Below are 7,921 nucleotides of genomic sequence, written 5' to 3' on the forward strand. Positions count from 1 at the left end.
CTGTAACACTGTTGAGAATAAAATTTCACTTTTTATTTATTTGTCCTATATATAATGATCTAACGCAAATGTATTTCCCGCCATGGCTACGATCACACAAGAATGCTACAAAACTTTATTCAATACTTTCAAGTAAAGCATCCCTATCACAACATGAGACAGCTCTATTTATTCATCATGCGCTCTCATTGAGAAGAGATTCACTGTAACATGTGTCATATGTTGTATATGTTGTACATACAATACATATATATTTTGTATATAGGCTACTGACCTTCATGCAATAAACTGATTGATTGATTGATACTGTAGAGTATCTATTGTTCTTTCTATGCTGTGTTCTTTTCAGTGATATTCTTTCCACTATAGTCAATAGTTCGTCCACAACTATCACATGTCTCTTTCGCAAACTGGTTGCATGCTGAAAGAGTTTTTTTGTAGACATTTGTTTGCCCAAATTGGTATTGGTTCATCATCGTTTTCAACAAGTACTCTGTGGGAAGTCTTGCTGGATTCCCATTTGGATTTCTGTGTGCACCATCTGAGAGCAGAATAGGTTTTCTTTTCGGAAAGGTAAGATAGGTGGATTAAGCTGGAATGGAGAGACCATTTCCTGTGCCTTTTTTCAAAATCCCTGCATAGCGCTCTTTACTGGCAACGATCGTTTTTCTTTGTTCTGTTTTTATTACTCTCGCATCTCTACACCATATTTCAGCATTGGCAGCATCGAAAATCTTTTCCAATCGTCTTTCACGATCTCTTGTTGACCCGCACACTATTGTATGTACCATGAATTCTGGTACCTCCTCTATTTTCAAAGTTTCTATACCAATGTGATTTTGGTTCTTTTTTCAAACTATTCAAAATAAACTTGTTTGTTCGGAGGTGGCATTGTACGAGGGGATGTCAATAAGTTTTGAGTCATGAGCATTTTTCATACCCAGGTGTCACAGCCTAACCCTAACCCTAACCCTAAGCCTAACCCTGGTACGTCATTGAACCTTGGGGTGTACCTGATGTGATATATAAGTTTTGGTATCCTACTCTCAGAAGTTATTGAACAGCTCACATTGATAGAAAGAAACCCCCTCACGGCAGTGAAAATGAATAAAATTGAGTATAGAGCAGTAATTAAGTTTTCAGCAGTTTATGGGAAGTCTTCCCCTTCATCTGCTACCATCAAACGATGGGTCAATGAATTTAAGCATGGTAGAGAGAGTCTTGAAGATGACCCCTGTCCAGGTCGCCCAACAACAAGCACTAGTCAGGGGTGCATAGACTTGTGCTGGAAAATCGTTGAATCACACTCCACGAGTTAGAGGAGACCACAGGCATTTCACACGGATCCATCGAGACAATTCTTCATGAACATCTCGTCATGTCTAAGGTATGCGCAAGATGGGTGCCAAGAATGCTTACAGATGAAATGAAGCAAACAAGGGTCACCATAAGCAACTCCATGCTAACCAGATACAACAAGAATCCAGAAGATTTTCACTTTAGGCTAGTAACCTGTGATGAAACCTGGATCTACCACTATGATCCTGAGAGCAAACACAACTTCTCCCAGGACCAAAAAGTTCAAAGCCTCCAGATCAGTGCAGAAGGTAATGGTGACAGTCTTCTGAGATAGCAAAGGCGTCATCCACATAGATTACTTACCTAAAGGAAGAACAATGAATGGGGAATATTACGCTAACTTGTTGGGGCAAGTACGACAGTCAATCAAGAAGCGTCGGGGCAAGATCAGACGTGGTATTCTTCTAATTCAGGACAATGCCCCAGTACACACCTCTCGCGTTGCAGCCGCTGCTGTCCAGGAATGCGGGTATGAAATCTTGCCGCATTCCCCCTCCTCTCCAGTCCTGGCACCAAGTGATTACCATCTGTTCCCATTCTCAAGAAACACTTGCGTGGTCGTAGATTTCAGGATGATAATGAGCTTATTGCTGCTACTGAGGCTTGGTTTGAGGACCAAAATGGCGCCTTCTACAGAGATGGCATCAGCGACTGGCAGAAAAGATGAAACAAGTGTCTTGACTCACAAGGGGACTATGTTGAAATATAAATGTGGCTCATATCAATATTTTGTGTTTTTCTATGCAAGGCTCAAAACTTATTGACATCCCCTCGTATCTGAATTTAAACCTTGAGGATGTAGCTGTGTCAGCCTATGACCTCAAGATAGTATAGTTTGTGTTGCATAATCGTGGTCCTATTTCCACTCCAGTAGGTGTACAGGTTGCAGCCTACTGTGCAGTTCCATTGAGTGTCATCCTCTGGCGGGTTGTACTTGGAGTATCTGGATACCCTTCCTGTGCCTGTGTGCGCATGTCAACCCACAAAGAGCACCATACAAGGGTCTAGATAGATTTACTCCTAGGCCAAATGTAGAGATATCATGAAAATCAGGTAATATTATACACCCAGTCTTACCACCCATACTGTATATCTTGACTATGTTGAACACCAATGCTTGTCACCACACATTAGACAATGTGATCAATTCGCAAGCAGTTTGTTTATGAACATATGGACACTGTTTCAACAGTGGACTGACCCAAGTTAGTGTTCAGTACTCTGATGCCTCCAGTAGATAGTTCCGCATCAACAAGAATTTTTGGAGGGTGGGAGGTGTCATACTAATAAGTGAATAACAAGTTTACTGCTGCTGAGAGATCCTGAAAGATAGGGACTTTTCTAGCCTTTGGTCTAGGACGAGATTCTCCCACTGTTTTGCCAGTGGTTGTATGATGAATAGGTTTTCTTCTGATAAAAGCTCCAGGGCTTCATCTCCAGTGTTGCACATTCAGGGAGACCTCTACGCGAGTATAGGAAAATGTTGTAAATATCATTTGTATCCATTGTCATATAGGTGGAATATTGTTGAGTGTGATGTGAACTCACTTACTCATTTGTATCGTAAATTATGCAGTGTACTACACGTCCCATTCTACATCAGATCCGTCAATGTCCGAGTTGGCATACTGGCCTTCAGTAACCCTTGCTCTCTGACTTGCTTGATCACTGGATTGCCTTGTACAGACTCGATCAGTTACAAACAGTCGCCATACAACGGAAATATTGCCGAATGCGGGGTTACACTACAGTGACTCCACGTCAATACAATTGAAAACACCTCCAACTGCACTCCAATTCTAATGGTGTTAAAAGATAAAATAAAAGATAAATAAAATCTCACCCTCGTGTCTTGTGAACTCAAATATTTCAACCTTAGTTAAAAAAGGCAAGCATGTGTAACTTAATTAGCTCATGTTGGTATAACTGATATCAGTACACACTTGGGTGAGATTGTACAACATTGATACGATATGGTATTACATTGATATTATGGTAGTACATTGATATTATGGTAGTATATTGATATTAAAAAGAACCACCATGGCATTGCATAGATATAATATATAATCTACATCCATCACGGCACTATATGACGCCAGTAGTAGCCACCCACGGAGTGACACATTTACCGTTATTACCATGCTGGAGTGTTACATAATGTCACAGTCTGGCTGTGTTCATCTCAACCACTGTGTCAGTGATCTCGGAGTTGTGTATAGACATCGCCACTCCTCGGTCGCCAAGGAGGTAGTGCTTGCCATCAGTTTACTCAATCTTATAGATAAACTTTATGGTTTGTGCTAACATATTGAGCGTTGCATAAACGAGTTAAATGTTGACCAGTCTCTCCATCTTGCTCACTCTCCTACAACCACGTCAACATCTCGTGAGCCCATTTCCAACAAAAATAAATAGTCCGACCTATAGGAGGTCTGTCATTTCGCGAGTCGCGATTACTTTGCTGTCCAATCCACTTTCTTTATTGGTATTCCCTAATCTCGGATCGCCAAGGGACCTATTTTGTTGTATCAGCTAACGACCTGTCACACACTGATGGCGGCGGAGGAAGTGGTGAAGTGTGGAGCAGTGATACATCAGCTCCCATGGTGCTCCAGAGTTAAGCCTCTGTTTGGGGTGACCCTTGAGTGAACACCCAGCTCCAGAGAGGCGTGCCGTTAATGGGGCTATCGCTTGATTTATCCATCACTCGTGCTTCGTTAGTTTAACCAGAACCAATCACAGCAATGAAGGGGTTTTGAATGGCGACTTTGCTCTCCCTCCGCTATATAGTTACCATACCAGCTTGATTGTTCCTCTTATGATTGAGATAAATCAGGGAATGACGAGATTGAGACGGGAACAGTTCAACTAAAGGCAATATCAGATTGGAAGTACTGGCAAAGCCCGCGCGTGACATGTCTGTAGAGGTCGCACGCGGTCAGAATATGTGTTTCACTTAAGCTTTTTAGCAAGATATCCATTACACATCGGCACAGACCATCCGTACTGACATGCCCTCCTTTCGTGTATTGTCAACAAAAATCTTCCCTAGGGACAGGCCCTCCTTTCCTATATTGTCAACACCGACCATTCCTAGTGACAGGCCCTCCTTTCCTATATTTTCAACACCGACCATTCCTAGTGACAGGCCCTCCTTTCCTATATTGTCAACACCGATCATTCCTAGTGACAGGACCTCCTTTCCTATATTGTCAACACCGATCATTCCTAATGACAGGCTCTCCTTTCGTGTATTGTCAACACCGATCATTCCTAATAACAGGCTCTCCTTTCCTATATTGTCAACACCCACCATTCCTAGTGACAGGCCCTCCTTTCCTACATTGTCAACACCGACCATTCCTAGTGACAGGCCCTCCTTTCGTGTATTGTCAACACCAACCATTCCTAATGACAGGCCCTCCTTTCCTATTTGTCAACACCAACCATTCCTAGTGACAAGCCCTCGTTTCCTATATTGTCAACACCGACCATTCCTAGTGACAGGCCCTCATTTCGTGTATTGTCAACACCGACCATTCCTAGTGACAGTCCCACCTTTCCTATATTGTCAACACCGACCATTCCTAATGACAGACCCTCCTTTCGTGTATTGTCAACACCGACCATTCCTAGTGACAGGCCCTCCTTTCCTATATTGTCAACACCGATCATTCCTAGTGACAGGACCTCCTATCCTATATTGTCAACACCGACCATTCCTAGTGACAGGCCCTCCTTTCGTGTATTGTCAACACCGACCATTCCTAGTGACAGTCCCTCCTTTCCTATATTGTCAACACCGATCATTCCTAGTGACAGGACCTCCTATCCTATATTGTCAACACCCACCATTCCTAGTGACAGGCCCTCCTTTCGTGTATTGTCAACACCGACCATTCCTAGTGACAGTCCCTCCTTTCCTATATTGTCAACACCGACCATTCCAAATGACAGACCCTCCTTTCCTATATTGTCAACACCGATCATTCCTAGTGACAGGACCTCCTATCCTATATTGTCAACACCGATCATTCCTAGTGACAGGCCCTCCTTTCGTGTATTGTCAACACCGATCATTCCTAATGACAGGCTCTCCTTTCGTGTATTGTCAACACCGATCATTCCTAGTGACAGTCCCTCCTTTCGTGTATTGTCAACACCGATCATTCCAAATGACAGGCCCTCCTTTCGTGTATTGTCAACACCGATCATTCCTAGTGACAGGCTCTCCTTTCGTGTATTGTCAACACCGATCATTCCTAATGACAGGCTCTCCTTTCGTGTATTGTCAACACCGATCATTCCTAGTGACAGTCCCTCCTTTCGTGTATTGTCAACACCGATCATTCCTAGTGACAGGCCCTCCTTTCGTGTATTGTCAACACCGATCATTCCTAGTGACAGGCCCTCCTTTCGTGTATTGTCAACACCGATCATTCCTAGTGACAGGCCCTCCTTTCGTGTATTGTCAACACCGATCGTATAATCGTAAATATTACATATGCTAAGATGTCAACCACACCGCGTTGATTGTGCTGGAGGTAATAGAACAATAATACAAATGCTATATGTCAGTTACACAGTGTTGAATGAGCTAAACATTATCATGAATATTACACATGCTAAAATGTCAATCACACCGTGCTGAATGAGCTACAGATAACCAAGAATAATACATATGTTAAAGCGGCAATTCCACCGCCATTATTCAGGTACCTGAAAATTCCCAGTATGACCCATGTTCTAGGGTCATTGTAGCATGTGATACTCACCTTGTCATCCAGTGCTGATGGTTCTCAAAGTGTGACTGCTGGCTGATTTTGTAGGCAAGTGTGTATCAGCCATGCTCGTTCATTGCATCCATATTCGACAGTCCATAATTCACACATAATGGCTAGAGGCTGATGATGAAATTTAACTCGGGAGGAGAAGGTGTAACCAATCTTTTTCTTGTTCAGGGAAGGTAAGGGGGTGGAGTGGGTGTAATATATTTTACACTATGTTTACAAGTATGGATTGCGTGTAATTAGTGGTTTTGTACATGACATGCACGAATGGGACTGAGGTGTCAAATTACTTTGTACATAAATTTTAGAGAGGAGGTGAGGTGGTAATTTACAATGTACATGCTTCAAACCCTCACCATCTCCCTAACCATGAATTGGGAACGATATCGTACACAGATATCGACGGTTCATAACCGTTCTCCGTGTTATTTATTTCTGCAAGTGATCCAGAATGATTATTTCACATCAGCTCGTTATGAAAGGTAGGGATTGCAAATCAATGAACAAAGAGGTAAGTCTGGTAATGGTGAAACAATATTTATGGGCGATTCATGTTTTTCTTCTTTAGTGATTCTGCGTTGCCCGTGTTTTGCAGATATTGTACGATGCTTCATGTGATCCTGATAGACAAACCCATCCAGTCGTGACACCAAACCCTGACGATATTTTTGACGATTCAATCAGCTAGTGACCGCCTTGTGATACCACACACCATCATCACTTGTGTCTTTGTGTTTTCGACTGTGATGGTCAACACAGCTCTCCACAACACATCGGCGCCTGTGTCTGACTTGCTTGCTGAAATTGTTCACTTCTTGTGTCGAAGTTTCGTAAAATCCGAACTAGCTGTTAGATCGCTACCGAGGAAAGGTGAGATCGTTGATTGTTTGCTATTCAACGCCGCACTCAACAATATTCCAGATATGACGACGGCCATTTGTTTGTCGGACCACAGTGATCAACAGTATCAACATCGATCTTAGAAATTCAGATTCGATGATGTCTGTCAACCAAGTTAGCGAACCCAACCACCCGATCTAGACGGATCTAGATAGCCGTCATTTCAGATAGCTGTCATGTCAGATAGCCGTCATGTCAGATAGCCGTCAGATAGCCGTCATGTCAGACAGCCGTCATGTCATATAGCCATCATGTCAGATAGTCGTCATGTCAGATAGCCGTCATGTCAGATAGCCGACATATCAGATAGTCGTCCTATCATATAGCCATCATATCAGATAGCCGTCCTGTCAGATAGTCGTCATGGCATATAGCCGTCACGTCAGATAGCCGTCATATCAGATAGCCGTCCTATCATATAGCCGTCATATCAGATAGCCGTCCTGTCAGATAGTCGTCATGTCATATAGCTGTCATTTCAGATAGCCGTCATATCAGATAGCCGTCCTGTCAGATAGTCATGTCATATAGCCGTCCTGTCAGATAGCCGTCATATCAGATAGCCGTCCTGTCAGATAGCCGTCATATCAGATAGCCATCATGTCAGATAGTCGTCATATCAGATAGTCGTCCTGTCAGATAGCCGTCATGTCAAGTAGTCGTCATGTCTGATAAACTAAGCAAACCCTGACCACAGGTTTGTTATGCAAGACTATGTGGACTGCAGTAATGTTATATGTTGTATATATTTAGGAGATAAACATACTGTGTGGGAAATCAGCGGTATATAACGAAATTATAATAGCTCTAAATTTTGTATTTAAAACCTCAAATTTAGACGTGAGGTCTTAAATACAAAATTTAGAGCT

Source organism: Haliotis asinina, chromosome 4 (assembly GCF_037392515.1).
Source record: "Haliotis asinina isolate JCU_RB_2024 chromosome 4, JCU_Hal_asi_v2, whole genome shotgun sequence".
Classification (NCBI taxonomy): Eukaryota; Metazoa; Mollusca; class Gastropoda; order Lepetellida; family Haliotidae; genus Haliotis; species Haliotis asinina.